At 38.7% G+C, this 16,332-nt stretch overlaps 1 protein-coding gene across 1 annotated transcript in view; it reads right to left on the bottom strand.

Moving 5' to 3' along the window:
• Positions 1-16,332, bottom strand: part of ME1 (malic enzyme 1) — a 185,283-nt gene that overhangs the window by 114,419 nt on the left and 54,532 nt on the right. The gene's annotated exons all lie outside the window — the stretch shown is intronic.

Genomic DNA, 16,332 nt, shown 5'->3' with positions numbered 1-16,332 from the left:
GTAAATAAGTTATTGAAGCCATTTTTAATTCCTTACAAACCAGACATTTTCTTCCAACTTCCCAGAGCAGCTGTGGGTGCCCCATCCCTGGGAGTGCTCAGGGCCAGGCTGGATGGGGCTTGGAGCAACCTGGTCTGGTGGAAGGTGTCCCTGCCCATGGCAGGGGCTTGGAACTGGGTGATCTTTAAGGTCCCTTCCAACCCAACCCATTCTATGATTCTATGATACGATTACTTAGAAACCTTTACTTTTAAGAGAATTAAATAGAGGCACAGCATGAGTAATGTGCCCTACAATTACTAAAATAGCAGAAGAAATTAAAAATAATGTGATTTGGGTTGAAAGGCAAGTGATTTATTCAGCCTCAATTTTTTCCACAGACTACTCTCCTACCATTCACAGAAGTTATATTTAAATCATTTTTGCTTAAATTTTGATTTTAATATTTGACTGTTAAAAACAACAAAAAAAAATTACAAATGGGCTTGAGTTTATTGCCTGCTAGAGTATACGGTGTCTTCCTCAGGATCTCACAGTGAATCAGTAATCTCTCAGAGCATCACCTGAGGGAGAAGCATGAAGACTCATTAATGCAAAATAATCCATGTGATTGGATTCTCATACACCCACATTGTCTGTAATATTCCTGCCAGTTGTTTGTTCAGTGATTAATACGGCTGGCTTATGTATGCCTCGGCTCACCATCATATAGAGCAAGGGCAAGTGCAGTGCTGAGAGACCTGCAGGAAAGATCATGCCTAGGGAGAGCTGCAGCTGGAGGCACAAAGGGTACCTGCACTGGTGTTCAAAAACCTCTTGGGTCTGAAATCAGGTGCTTATTTTAAACAGATGAGTCCATCGATGCCAACCAAACTGCTTAAGTGCAGCACTGATGGCAGCATCAGGTGCCAGGACAACAGTGGGAAGGTCCCAGCAATCCACAAGCATCCACTCCTGTCCTGCCCTTGTCCCGTTTGGGGTCTGCAGCTCCCACATGCAAGACTCTGGGCTCAGCCTTACTGGGACTGAGCCACCGCTGAATGGCCTAAAGTACTGCAAAGTGGGATTTTCGGGAGAGAGAAGAGAGTTTGCATCAGACATCATTTTGTTCAGCTTCCCACACCCCGAGGCGCAGCGGGGCACGCGCATCTGCACACACCCTTCTTCCCCACGCTTTCATCCAGCTGCTCACCTGCTTCCATGCTACTCGTATCTCAGCCACATGAAAACAGGAGTTTTCAGCTTGTTGTGATAAACAATGGGAAATTTGAGCAAGGCATACAGCACAAAGCTTTCAGATAGCTATTTGCACATTTGCACCAAGTATGAGCATTTAGAAGCAAAATATTTGTTAATAAAAGGTGACAAAATTATCTTCCAAATAAATACCATGTCAACTACAATGATTTTCTTTCTACTGTAATCAGCAATGTGAATAGGCGTAGTTTACTTCTGATTGTACGCAAAATGTGTCCACCTCCTAAAATGGCATTTAAATGACAACTGTTCAGTGTTCGCTAATGACAAAAACTATCCCACTTGTGCGTGACAATTTATCCTGTTGTTCTGCCCTCACAACCAACAAGCTGGACTTCGATGGCCACTGGGAAACATCTGAAGCTGCAACAGCAGATGGAGAATTTCAGGTCTGATTTGGTGCTTCAAAGTAACAGTTTCGCTGCTAAACAAGTAAACCTGTCACAGAACTGACTTCCCTGGTCAGATATTACTTTTCACCACTTCAAAATCTTATGATCATTGTTTATAAATTCACATGCAAAATATATCAATCGTTGTCTAGTGAAAATGTGTCTAGTTTTGTATTAAACAAATTCCAGTTCTTTGGAATAACACATTATTCTCATAATAAGAGGCTGGTAATGATTTTTTTTAACTGGTATTTTGCTCATTTCCCTTGTGTACTTATTTTAGTGGTTGGGATCATTGAATACCTTGATAACATTATTTGACAGATTTCTTAGGAAACTTAAAAACTGAAGTAGTTTCAGCAGTAACGTTTTGATTAGGCTACACATATCCATAAAAACTTTCTAAAACCCAGAACTAAGCCTGACTACATTTCAAACCAACCCAAACCGTTTGACCGTTTGGGACACTCATCTTTAAAAAGCATGTAACGACTGAAATCTTACAGGTTAGAGTCTTAGTTAAAATTGCAGCAAATTTTAACACCGACCTTAAGCTAAAATATTTTAGAAAGTTCAACGGAATATTACAAGAACCGGCCCAAATATATATCAGTTTAGTCTGAACTCCAAAAAAGTACTGTGGTAGCAGTCCCTTGGGTTCAGCTGTACTTCCATCTCACACCCAGTTTTTGTTGATTTCTTTTGGCCTCTCGATTTTAACTAATTTGTTACAATTACTGCACCTATAGCAAAACTACAATAATTACCAATATTTTATGCCCTTATTTTCCATTTTCAAAAATACAAGCCTTAAAAATAGAACAATGCAAACAACCTGACCAGAGCATTATTTCTGCTCTTATTTCCTGTTAAATTTACAACACGCATGAATGTTTGAGACAGACAAAATTTTTAGGACTGTGTCCAACAACAGCTTTTAACATGGGAAAAAGCTGCAGGACCAGACTGAAAAACCAAGAGGCACACATGATTATTTTTAAGACTTATTTTATCTGATGTTAACAAAGTTCCAACATACCAGTTCTTTTTTGAATTCAGTCATGGAAAAAGTGAGTGTTAAAATTTTACCAGCAAAACCTACGAAATGAATGTTTATATTTTCTATATAATATGTAATTAATTATAGGGAATTTACTATATTTAAGTTTAAACTAGTGATTTTCTGAGTCAATTAAAAATCACTAGTAGCCTTTACCATAAAATTTGAGAAAAAAAATTTACTAGATAGAATCCCAAGGTCACATTTTAAGCATTAAATGTCTGGAAAGTATCTGTCCCACTGTCATAAAAATTAACCTCATCCATTAGAGGAAAATGATCTTATACTTTCCCTCCTTTTTATATAAATTCAGCCATGACCCCATGCAAAATTTTTCATTTCATAAAGTCAGTAGCAACATTTTGGGAAAAAATGCAGCATGCAATGATATCATCTAAGGCAAACGGCTAATACTATTGCCAGCATTTACCATGTACCTAAGAAACAAAGCAGCACGGGATATGGAACGGACGTAGCAAGGACTCTTGGAGACAGTCTCATGGGGTCATGGAGGTATTCAAAAAGCATCATCTAGTAGCCAGAGCAGAACTGTTTCTGAGCCATTATTTGTGAGCTCCCTACCTGTTCAAGGGACTTGAACGCTCAAGCCCGATTTCACAAAAAGGGACCGGCTTTTCTGAGGACAATGCCATTGAAAGTCTAGAAGCCATACTTTAAGTCATCTTTCAAAGGTGACGTTTGTTTCATTGTAAAACTTGAATGCAATGTACCAACCACCCATCAAACGAGGCTACAACCATCCTCAAGAAGAATCTCATTTCAGTGCGTGCACTGGAGTATTTTTACATTCTATGTGAAGTGGCAAATTGAAAATAGAAGTAGATACATCGCTTGCAGCAAATGGAAATAGGGCAGAATTTAAGACTTTTTAGATATGCTATTTAATTGAGAATCACAAATCCCCCATGCTTGTATTCTAGATATTTGCAGAAGAAACATCGATTAATTGAACAGAAAGCAAACCGTGTTCTGTGTTTCCACTTTCCGAAGTAAACATCTACGTGTCATGTTTAAGGAGTTCATTCTGGATGGCTAGGTAAGACTCCCAAAGACATACTGTTGCCTAAAACAGGCCGCATGAACTGCCTGCCACCCAACATACAGTGCAGCAGACCTGTACATTTGTATGTGCTTAGCACAAATCTAAAGAACTACTCCAGGATAAAAATTGAAACAAACAAAAAAATGCCCTCTACTGTATGACAGCTGCCATAATATGGTGAATATCTGTAAATGGAAATGTGCTGCTGTGTCTCTGAACATTAGAGCTTCACGTCAGCAACAGTAAACTGTTCCCTTAGATGGAACACTCCACCAAAAAGTCCCAAACAGTACTTAATTTCCTTATTCTAGAGTACACTAAAATAAAATTGTGATGTCTCCTAAATTCCCTTTTTCCTTAAGACTAAAGAGAAATTCAAGTTAAATGTGGTTTGCTTTGGGAATAATGGGGCAAAAATGAGAACTGGCTTTTGACCATCTTTCTGCCAAAGGCATAGGTTCTCATTCAGCGCAAACTGAAGCTTGCTTTTGTTTTTTCACGCTTGTCCGTAAATGGTTCTCTGGAGTCATCCCTTATTTCTGCTGATTGATTTATGGCCCATCAATCAATGTCTGCCTCTGGCTAGAAGTCCTTGCTTTTGTTTGGTTTATATGCCTTCTTACTGTTTTGTCTGTCATTTGATCTATGCTCCCAGCAGTCTCTTGTACACTTACAGCTGTTTCTAAAAAAATACTGGGTTTACTGCATGTGATTTAATCACTCAATTAATACTTATTACGTAAAGCAGAACTGACTTGCAATGAGACCACTTAACTCAGAGAGCAGTGGTCAAGATGACAGACACCTTACTAAACCTCCCCCACCCAACTGCACACTACACTACATTAATACTACTCTACAATAGATTTGGTAAAGTTGTTATGGCCTGGTCTTTTTATATTTAAATTTATTATAATTCACACTGCTGACACACTTTATTGAACAGCGTACTTAAGAAAACAGTTGTAAAAAGCTATAAAACTTTGCTAAAAATGATGAAAATGCCATACAAGAATAAAAGGGCTCATTTCTACCCCAAAACTTTTGTCTTGCCTTATTCAGAAGCCTCATAGCAGCAGCAGCAGCATACAGCTGTTTCAAAAGCAGTGTGTAAAAATCTCCCCAACTAAAAGCATCTAGTCATAAATACAGAGAATCACAAGATACGTGAAAACACACAATCATCCCAAAATCTTTACACCCTCTCTTCCCTTTAAATTTTCCATTTTAAGACCTAACTACTTACCCTACCTATTTAGAAAGCTTCTAGACAGAGACACAAAACTATGATGTTACAATATCCAAACTACTGCAAAGTTAGAGTGATTTCATTGGGGTTTTTCCTTCCTTTATGGGACTTCAACAAATACAGTTGCAGGAATAACTTAGAATTTTTTTTTAAAGCTACTATATCTTGGATTGGGAATGCAACAATGAGGCAATGTTGGACTGCTGAGTAATGACAGCATTTTGAACAGAGAAGCTGCTGAATGTCAGCAGGGGATCTGGGTGGTGCCTAAGGACGTGCCACAAATGTACAGAAAACAAGAGAAATTCCAGTGTAAGCACACCCCTAAAGGAAAACATCCTCTGGGCATGGGCTGGGATATATACAGAATGAGCTAACAAAGCACTGTACAGTTTCTAAGTCATTTGTGTCTCATCCAAAATACTACTGGTACCTCATTTTGCAGTATCAGGAGACAGCAATGGGAATTACTGGGGACTTGGAAAAAACTCTGCATAGAAGAAGAGAGTAGGATTCCTCGATCTCTAGGAAGATCTTAATATTTTTGAAAAACCCAATACTAAATGCTTACTAGTCACCTGTAACAGTTCTTTGCTACATGCTCATGTTGTCAACACATACATCGCTACTGCTGGTGATACCTATTTGTAAGCATATGCATAAAATCATTTCTTATCTCACTGGTATCTGGAAGTAAGTCCTTTCCCCTCCACAGCATAGCCCTAGGAAGGGAGAGAGAAGCACACACTTTTTTTCTTAGTACTTCCCAAGCAATGAATTGCAAGTTTAAATAGCACACGGAAGGGCAAGGGGATACCCTGTGAATGCACACACTTCGTATCTCCAAGAGCAGCCAACAGCTACAGAGAAGTAGCCAGTCTTCTTCCTTTAAGTGCTCCTCCATATGTAAATGCAGCCTACCAAGCAACCCCGGCAATGCTTGCCTTGGGAAGCGTTACCTCCTCCAGGAGGGTTTCACAATAGACACTTCCATGAAAACCGAAGGACTGCCATCCAAAATTGCAAACAACGAACTCCTCAGCAACAGCAAGTTTAACATCGATGTTAAATAGCAATTAGCACTAGTATCTGGCATAGGAGCACTCAGCAAAGAAGTCACAGCTACTGCTTAAGTTGGTAACCATCAGCTGACTCCGCTGCGCAGTGAACAGCACGGGCAATTTCATTTTAACGACACAGCATCCATGCAATTGTCCCCCTCTTTGAGAGTCCTTTGGATGTCCCAGCACACCGCAAGATAAGATATAAGGTTTTTGAAAGGACCTTTTATTGTCAGTCTAAAAGCATGCCTGACGCTGAAGGTGTGCACAACAGCTTCAATAAATAAGCTGTGGCTTTTCCTCCATTCCTAACCTCTTTTCACCAAAACCCCAGACCATTTATTCTTCACAGATAGTTTCTAACTTTACAGTTTCTGGCTGTATTTGGCTGCACTCAAAGATTTACCTCACCTCCTGCAGCAAAACAGATGCATTTCTCTAGAGAGAAGCCTAGGAGTAAACCAGCATATATGTCATAGGCGGGGATGTGGTGGCCAAAGGCCCGGAGCAAAATATGCAGTAATTGAGACCGACAGCAGAAACATATTTATTATTGCTAAGTATGTTCCTAAAGATTAAAAATAATCTGTTCTTTCTCTGAAAGCCACTCCAAACGACAAGAGATTGAGACCCTTCGGTGCAAGGCTGACATTAATACACTGAAGATCACCAGCTGCAAAAAAATTTGAGTCTCCAAGACAAGGATCTTAAAACCAAAATTATCACCTGCTTTATGCTGGAGCCACCAGCATCAGTGCTGTGTCTTGCTTTACTGGGAGCACTGTCTTGGAGAATCTGACATTACTAGGATCATCCACAAAGGGCTTCACACCATCTGGATAAGTGAATCTGAAAATTCAAGTTCCTGTTCCAAAGGCTGATCAGACACCTGAAAAAATCTCGGACCTTCCTATTTGTTCATGTGGCAGAAGTTGTCACATTGTCTGTGTTGTCCTAAATGAGTGCTAGAATGGTGCAGAATTCCAGTCCACAGGAATGGATGCAATACACAAACTATTGTCAGCTGTAGCCCACTGCTTCAGGGATGTCCAAGGCCCTGGGAGGCAACTATGCCTATCATTTTGCACAAGAGGTAAAGATGAAGTAACACCCGTTTGCAGACATTGTGTGGGATCTGGTAGTCTGCCCTTGTAAAGGTGCTGAACTAGGGGAAGTTACGGCGTTCTCATTGAAGCAAGTGACTCTTAAAGCTTTGCCTTGGGGGCCAAAGGATGCTGACAATTAGGGAGCTGTATAAATCTGGCAGGTTGACAGAGGCTGTTTCACAAGGGGAAAATTTTGGTAGATAGATACTGCTTGAATACAGTAGGACAGAGACAATGAGTAGACCTCTCCTATAGCGTATTAGCTGGCACTTCAGTGATGCTCACAAGTCTTTGGCCAAATCGAGGTGTGAAAACTAAATAAAATCTCTGCCCTTAAAGTACATTTCATTAAGGAATGTACTACTTCAGGAAATCTGGAAGCTTGTAACCAGAAAGCAGTATTTGTGGGCTAGCATAGAATCAATATCTCTCTAAAAAGTCAGGAAAAAAAAGGAAGACATTGAAGAGTAGCGTGGTTATGTGTTGGTATAAGTCCTAATTATTGATATGAAAATACAACTTACCAAAAGACTGTTTCTACTTTGAAAATGCAGTGATACAATTTATTTGCTGAAAAGGGTATGGCTTACCTTTTATGTGGTATTGGCACTAGAGAGAAAAAATTAGTCAAAGCCATTTAACTTGGGATCATGTACTTTCTGTCCAGTCTTCTGCACGTAGATCCACAAGATGACTGTTTTAACAAATGAAACAAGAAGGGTCTAATAAACACTGCATTAATAACTGGCACACAAACTGTCCTCCCCATGTGATGAAAAGCATCAGTAAGAAACATCTTTGTTTCAGAGGACTCTCTCAGCAGGATGCATAGTGAGGAAGATAATCCTCCTATGCCAAAACCCATCGAAATTTCAGTTCCCATTGGTTCAGAGCGCAGATGCCCTTGAAAAGATAAATTTGAGTCCTCCAGATTTATGGAGGGGGAACTTTCTGTTCTAAGCTTACACAAGAGATAGTGGAAATGTGTAAAAATAGCAGTACCAACCCAAATGAGGACAGGGATCCTCCGGAAATATCCAGGACTGCGTGAGGGAAACGGACAAAGAAACAAAGAGACAGGCACGCTCAGTACTTTAGTTTTGGCACTCTTGCACAGAAATCACTCAGGATGTCTGCAGAAGAGCCCCGAGGCTCACTAGCTGTCTTCCTCAGAAGACTGTGCTAAGAGGGGAAAGAAAATCACCAAACATCATCTGCTGCCAAACATTTTCAAAGTCATGTTTTGAGTAGGGATGGCCTCATTTCCTCCTGTTCACAGCCCAGATGTACTCCCTCCAGAAAAAACACAGCAATGTACCATCAAGAGGTATGAACTTCAGTCTGAAAGCCAGAAATTCCATGCTTGTGATGTGTTTTAGGACAAAGCTTTTATGACCATGATGAAATGCCCCTAGAAGATTACCTGCATAAGAAATCATGTATGCAGCTCATGAGGGTAAGAGGCAGCTAATAATAGGTAAAGCTCCAACTCTGACAAGACTAAATGAAAGAACAGGTCAGAGCCTGACTCCTGCAAATACCACCCCCTTCCACCAATGCCGCAGGTAATACCTACATGCAAGCACTAAGCACACACAAAAAATAACACCGCATGGAGGAATCATATTTCATAATTCTAGGTCAGGACTATGCCTTCTTAGTTCAGCACAGACTAATCATACACAATTTTATTCTAAGGTGCAATGTTAATAAAAAGAGGAAAAAAAAAAATCACACTAAATGGTAAACCCTATTGCCAAAATATTACCAAAAGCCATTAATTTAACACGGTTCATGAGAGACCAGATGACTACATACAAATATAACCTAAAGAATACCCTAATGATTTAAAAAATCAGGACCTAACTTTTTTCATTCAAATATTTATTAGAACAAGGAATTGGCTTAACATTTACAGAGTACTCTAAGTCCAAAATGAGCCCAGCTGACATCTTCTATGCAAGATTCTCACACGTTCCCCTGCAGCAGCATTACTGGCTGCTGACAGACCAAGTTGAATACACCTTGGGCACAATCCAGCCTAGTGTATTTCTAGAAAACACTCTAGGAGAAGAGAGGAATTCAAAACTCCTGTGCTGTGCCAATTCTCCTTTTCCAAATTTTCAGAGCAGGGCAAATGTTATGCTAGGAGAATCTATTAGCCGAGCTGAGGAAGCAACAGCATGCTTAGCTAAGTTTTAGCTTGATGAAGGTAACAGAGCAGATCAGAATCATGCCAAAGAGGAGAATTACTGGGTGTCATGAGATGTCATGGTGCTTGAATTCAGTGGAAAGGCTACACAAAAAATAACAAGACAAAAAGCTGCCTGGAAAGTGTCAACCACTGTACGTTCACAAGACACAAAAGTGAAAATCACAAACCAACACATATTTCAAAAGTGCTGGGTGAGGGGCTGCAACTGCCATTATTGCCAGGTTTTTTAATTCAGTAAAAGACAGATTATATAAATGAGAAGAAATGCTACAACTATGTTAATTCTCTGTCGTGATGTTCAGACTACCTTGCCACTTGAGCCGTGTTGTTAATAAACAGAGCCCACACCAGTGCCTGCTGGAGAATGGAACTCCAACAGGTTATTCTCAAAGAAGCATTTTCCTGTATTTTATGTCTTTATTGCAACACGTTTTGATTTCAGACTGCCCTAATGATCAAACTCTTACAAGAGATCACTTAAAAAAAACCCCACACTGTCTTTTTTTCACTTCCAGATGAAAATTCTATATATTTCTCAGAGAAAAGTTACTAGGAAAAACAACTCTGAAACTATTGTTTTATCTTTTAGTATAATTTCATGTTACACAATAATCAGTTCTCACTAAATGAAGATACAAGGACAATTATCCATAGTAACAATGAGATTAATAAAGTCTCTAAATATATAGGTAACTGTTTTGCTTGGGAAAAACATCTAGATGTGCTGAAAAAATTCTAAGGGGGCAGTTATACTGGTGAATAAATTAGGTCAAATGAATCCAGACCTTCTGGTCTCAATCAAGAAAATGCCACTGATCTGAGGGCGAGACAGACAATCACAAAGACGCACCAGGAACTGAACTTTCTTGGCTCATGTGATCCAGGAGTACTTGACAAGTTTTTGGCCTCCTGTAAGCCAAACTTGTTTCTGAAGATATTTGGGTGTCAAAGGCATTCAATGGAATTAAGAAAAAGAAAAATCCAGACTCCAGTGAAAGCCTCATTTAAAAACCACCAAAAAATCCCCTATGAAATGTACCACAGGATCAGCCTTGTGCTGGCAAACAGACTGCAACTTCTGTTGTCAAGGTCTAATATTTCATATGTTCTCTCAGAGGAAATAAGTATTTCCTTATTCTCTAATTCATTCTCTTTATAAAAAAGCTGTGGTATCTTGCAGCTGACAATCTCAATATGTAAACATTACTATGTCAACAAAAAAAAAAACGTCACACTTGTAGCACTTGCACTCGTTGCCGTGCATATGAACTAGTGTAAATGTAAATGCATACACAATAAATGTAAATAAATACATTCCTTTTGAGGAACAGGAGGGAAGGAACCGATCTCAAATTTGTACGTGCTGAGTCAGTCACACATTTCAGTGCAGGAGGCAATCTGGTACAGTATCAGCACTGGCAAACTGAGTATTTAGCATGATAAATTGCCTCAGTTGGTACTAAAGACTGTTAATAACATTCCAAGTGCTCTCTAGAAGTATCAAAAGAGCTAAACCAAACACATTTTAAAAATGCTTATTAAAAGTAAATTCAAAATGTAATCTGTCTTAGACTGGGGTGAATAAGAGGCCTCTAGATAGGCTATGTCTACTTATCTGTGAGGAAGGAAAACAAGAAAAAAAACCACGGAGTTGAAAGAATTATTGCAGAAGAAAACTTCTGTGAGAACAGTTTGCTGAAAAAGATCTGCCTTATATGTTAAAAAAAAAAAAATAGACATAACTTCAAAGCTAAGGCTGACATACTTTGCCTTTTAAGAGACTGCATCTGTATCTTCAATCCGCAGCATCAGATTCAATATAGCTGTTTTAAATATGGTTCCTAGTCAGCTTGACAGCATGTGACTGCATCGGGAAGTTATTTCAGAGGAACTTTGCCATGCCTTTGTGGCTGCAACAGTTAGCAGGGCTTGCTCTGTTCACATTCTGTTTGAAATGGCTTTTCCTTCTAGGAATGGAAATACACAAACAGTCACCTAACATTCTGACAACTCCAAAGTCATCAGCATAGCAATACTTGGCAATTTTAACTCCCCTGTCTAAACGCTAAGTTTACACAAGAACCTTAAACTCCTGGGTGTTCTCTATACAATGTAAAAAGTTGATTTTGGATTCTTAGAGGAAATTTCCATTGAGCTTTCCCATATTTATTCTTTTTGGATTAAAGAACTGTTATATTTTAGAAATCCATTTATAGAAACAGATTGTTTCTTGGTAGGTCAGAAAAAGCTGTCATATATGTGCACACACTTTGTGCAACAAGAGTGTTTTACTTTAGGAATCTGTTTTTAAATGGTGGACAGAAACTCTGCACCAAAAAAAGGGACTTAGAGATTCTGCGATAACACTCTTAATGATGGAATGATCACTGCAATAAAAATCACAACTCCATTACATTCCCAGCATAAGCCTTTAAAGCTTTTACCTGTACAGGTCCAAATTCCTTCTCTGACCTACCCCCTGGAGGAGCCTCTTTCTTCCCTCGTCCTCCTTAACGGTTGTGAGGAAGACTGTAGTGGTCTTCTAAGTTATGTTTCTGTAACTATGTGGTGTAGGTAGGTGCATGTTACAGATCTGCTAGCAGATCTGTACTGTTTATTTCTAGAATAATGCTCTTATTCATTAAACTGGTGGATTTTAAGCTGAATATTCAGAGTGAGTAATGCAATCTTGAGTTCAGCTTGAATTTTACAAACAAATGTCAATTATTCAGACAAGCTTCAAACCAGTGAGTCAAGTTACTTTGCAGCTGGTTCTCTTGAGAAACATTGCTTAATCAGTCAGCTGGTCAGCCATGAATGTTTATTCTGTAATTGCAAAATACTGCTTCAGGACGAAAAACATCTCGCCTGAGCCACAGTGTCCTGCTGTAACTGTAAGCACATCATGTGAGCCCCTAAAGTCTTCTAAAGACACGTAAGGGAGTCACAGAAGATGATCTCATTTAATGATCCCATGAGACACCTATTTTTTTTACTCTAATTTCCATTATTCCTTGCCTGAAGACATAACTTGTGAGCCAAGGGCTTCAAAATTACTTCACAATGTAAAGAAATCTAACTGAATATAAAAAGAACTTTACAGATTTAAACTGAATAATAAGACATTGCCTTGCAACTTCCAGTGTGAGAAACAGGAACTGCAGCAATTGTATAATTTTTAACTTATTTACCTATTTAAATAAGTCTGTTTCTAACAGGATTTTTGTTGAACTACATAGTATCAAACATTTTCTGAGCTGTGGGAAGAGACAGTAATAAAAATATTTTGAAATAAAAAATATTCTGAAAGAAAAACCTTCATTGATCAGTAAAGACAGAATTTAGATATGCATCAGCACAAAAGAGATACACACAGTTCCTACAGATAAGACCCTTTTTTTAAGTTATGATGAGACTGAATCTTTTTCCTAAATTGTAACAACAGAAAAAAAAAAATCAGCTAATAAAACCCACAAGAGCATACAGACCTGGACTACATTTCCTATTTTTTACTTCTTTTTTCCTTCCGTATCGTAAATTAAATGCTTATTTTTTCTTCCTTGAAAGAAAGTCACGAAGGGTGCCATTTATGAGGGACAGAATCATAGAATGGTTTGGGTTGGAAGGGACCTTAAAGATCACCCAGTTCCAACCCCCTGCCATGGGCAGGGACACCTTCCACCTTCCACCAGACCAGGTTGCTCCAAGCCCCATCCAGCCTGGCCCTGAGCACTCCCAGGGATGGGGCAGCCACAGCTGCTCTGGGCAGCCTGTGCCAGTGTTTTACCACACTCCCAGTAAAGAATTTCTTCCTCATACCTTATCCAAATCTATCCTCTCCCAGTTTAAAGCCATTCCTCCTTGTCCTATCACTACATGCCCTTGGTCCGTCTCCAGCTTCCTTGTAGCCTCCTTTAGGTACCGGAAGGATGCTGGTATATAATGCTTAATGCTAATGAGTCACAGTCTAGAATACAATTTCAAACCAAATGAAACTGATTGCTTTGCACAACTGTTTTTGTAATAATTTAGAAAAGTGTTTTCTTAGAAAAAAAACAGATCTCTGTAACAGAGTGCAGTGCAAGATCACAAAGTATGGGTATTTCTTAAGCAGCAAAGAATCTGTCAAAAGGGAAACTCTTTACAGTCCTCCTCCAACACCTCTAATGAACACTGGCATCAGCTGGGTGGCGTGGGAAGATGAGAGCAGGTAGTGAGATAACATGAACATAACAGTTGGGAATTTTAGACGGAAGAGTAAACATCCACTTGGCAGATGATATTTTCTTCTTAAGAAAAAAAAAAATAGTTATGAGATCCTCATTAGGCAAAAGATGATTGTACACATTTTTCAGCCATCTTTACTTAAATGAGCCATTAAAACATTTATTTGAAAGTAGTGAGGCAATTCAGCAGGACTAGAAATAAAACAGACTTCTATAAATATCTTACGCATCTCCCCAGACAGTCAATCACGTATACAAAGCATACATGTAGTTGGGGAAGCAGCAGACAGATGAATATAGCCCAGGCTGACTTCAGTAGCTCAAGAACACAACTGAATACCAGAAAACACATCAGTTAAAACAAGACTCAGTATTGTTTAAAACATCGTTACTTCATTAGCAGCTCAACTGCAGTAAAAACATAGTGTGAAATACCAAATTATGGAATGTCCTGTAAAGCTATATACTTTTTAAATTAAATGATAAGGGAAAGAAATTACTGAAGTAGTATAATCTGCCTTGAATTTGCGCTTTTTCAATAAGGAAATGAACACTTTTTTTGAAGAAAAATCAGACTTCACTCCAGTATTGGTAAATAAAATCATACTTTTAAGAACATACAAACATGAGGGTGCTTAAGGAGCAACTGAATCATCACTCTGTTCAGAATAGCTAAATACATCATCAGAATGGAAGTTCACTATCCATGTGCCAGAATAACAAGCTTTTTAAAGTAGGACAGAGGAAACTCCACGGGGAACACAGAAAGTTAGCACAATATTATTTATATGCACTGGTAGTTTTATACTGCAGTCGTTTGCTGAGTTGAGAAAGTTCAGCTTGCTATTCCAAAGCCTGCACAATTTATGTATTACTGCTATTATGCCTTGCTTTTGAAAGATTTTTATATCATATTTGAAACTAAAAGGAAAATAAAATGTAAACTTGTTATGTCACACATTAATGATTCAAATAAATCTATAAAATTTTAAACTCTACTAAATTCTCTTTAGAGGAGAGGCTAAAGAGTGGCTTAGTTGCACAGTGCAGAACTCAGAAGTTCTTGTTTCCCAGTATATCTGTACTAACTGCATGTTTATAGTGTAATTTGTTTCAAGTTAACTATACGGATCCATAAATTTATTGGTGACAGCAATGTCAGCTAGGATTTTAGTCTTAATAACTAGAGGAGAAATATTTAGGGCATCTTTTCAAGTCATCTGCAGACAAAAATTCCACCAAATAAATAAAACCCAAACAAACCCAAAACAAAACACAAACGGTTGAAATATTTCCTCTCCCTGTCCCTACCTCCCAAATTGTTTTTTTTTGCCCATGTCCTGAGTATGCTTAGGATCAGACCAAAGAATGGAGTTCAGGAGTCTGAAAATCTCTAAAGGGGACTGGTGGGTTGTTCCGATTGCTGTGCAAGCTGTGCCTCACCAGTTGCAGACTGACACTCAGCTCAACTGCTGTCTAATTTAACAGTTGTTTTTTTTCTCCACAGATCCTCCGCTGGTCTGGGGAGAAAGTGAAAGGTCCATACGTTGGCAGAGGTGCTCCTTGTGCAGTATCTTGTACAGCAATGGATATCAAAACAAGGGGCAATGAGACCAGCCTAGGCAAAGCCTTCATTTCCAGACAGACTCAGCACTTCCTGGAAGGCCAATAAAATCACCATGGTGGTAAATACTGAGGGGAAAAAAGGAGATGCCTTCTCTTGCTAGGGGAGGCACCTAAAAGCCACAGATCATTAAACAGGTTTAAGTAAGCATTCTTGAGGTCTTTTTGAACTTTTCAATGTGTATAGATGTGGGAATTCTGCAGTTGGCCAGATGGTCCTGACTCATTCTGTCAGTCACAAGGCCAAAATGATTTTTATGTTAACAACAACAAAACCTTGAAACTGTAAGTCTTCTCCCTCAAATACCTCCTGCTGAAGAATTTGTGAGCAGTCATTTGTTCCCTTTAAACTTGCAAGCTTCTTATTTTCAGTCAATGCCTTGACTGTAAAAAACTTATTTGTGTTAAAACAGCTATGCACATACAGCCCATTTATCTTTTCCTTTGCCAGAAAATCGTACAGAAGGCTCCAAAGTCTTGTTCCAGAGTTTGCACTTGAAGGCACTGCTATACACAAGGTTCTCAGACAGCAACCGCCATAAATCTGAAATTCTGTGGGGTGATGTTCAAGGGCAGAGTGAAACAGAAGCATCTATCCTTCTTTCACACCACTTCCTCATGACTCTATAAATACAGATATTGTATACGGAATAAAAGCACTCCAGTGCTTTCCTGATTATTGATTGTTTTTAAGAAGCCTGTAGGTACAATATAACACATCCTTAGTTTGTATACATATTATTTTTATATATATATATGTATATAATACCTATAACATAGATATTTAATAGATAGAAGTATTTATATATACATACACACACTACACACACACACAGAGGTAAAAGTCTATGCTCTTTAGGCTGATAATACAAACCCAAGACCTAAGGATCCATTCTTCTGTGGTCTTGCAACATGCAGACCTTGCAATGTTTAGTATTCTAAAAAGTCAGTTCACGAGATTAATAACGTACTCATGTATTGATACAATGAAAACAACAGTTTTCCCTCTTAATGCAATACAAAATATGGTTTAACGCAGACCAAAAGAGTAGTTTGAATTATCTCAGTTATTGTAGTTTT

This window comes from Falco biarmicus, chromosome 6 (assembly GCF_023638135.1).
Source record: "Falco biarmicus isolate bFalBia1 chromosome 6, bFalBia1.pri, whole genome shotgun sequence".
NCBI lineage: Eukaryota > Metazoa > Chordata > Aves > Falconiformes > Falconidae > Falco > Falco biarmicus.
Note: the sequence above shows the minus strand (reverse complement) of the source record. Positions and strands in the feature narration are given on the sequence as shown.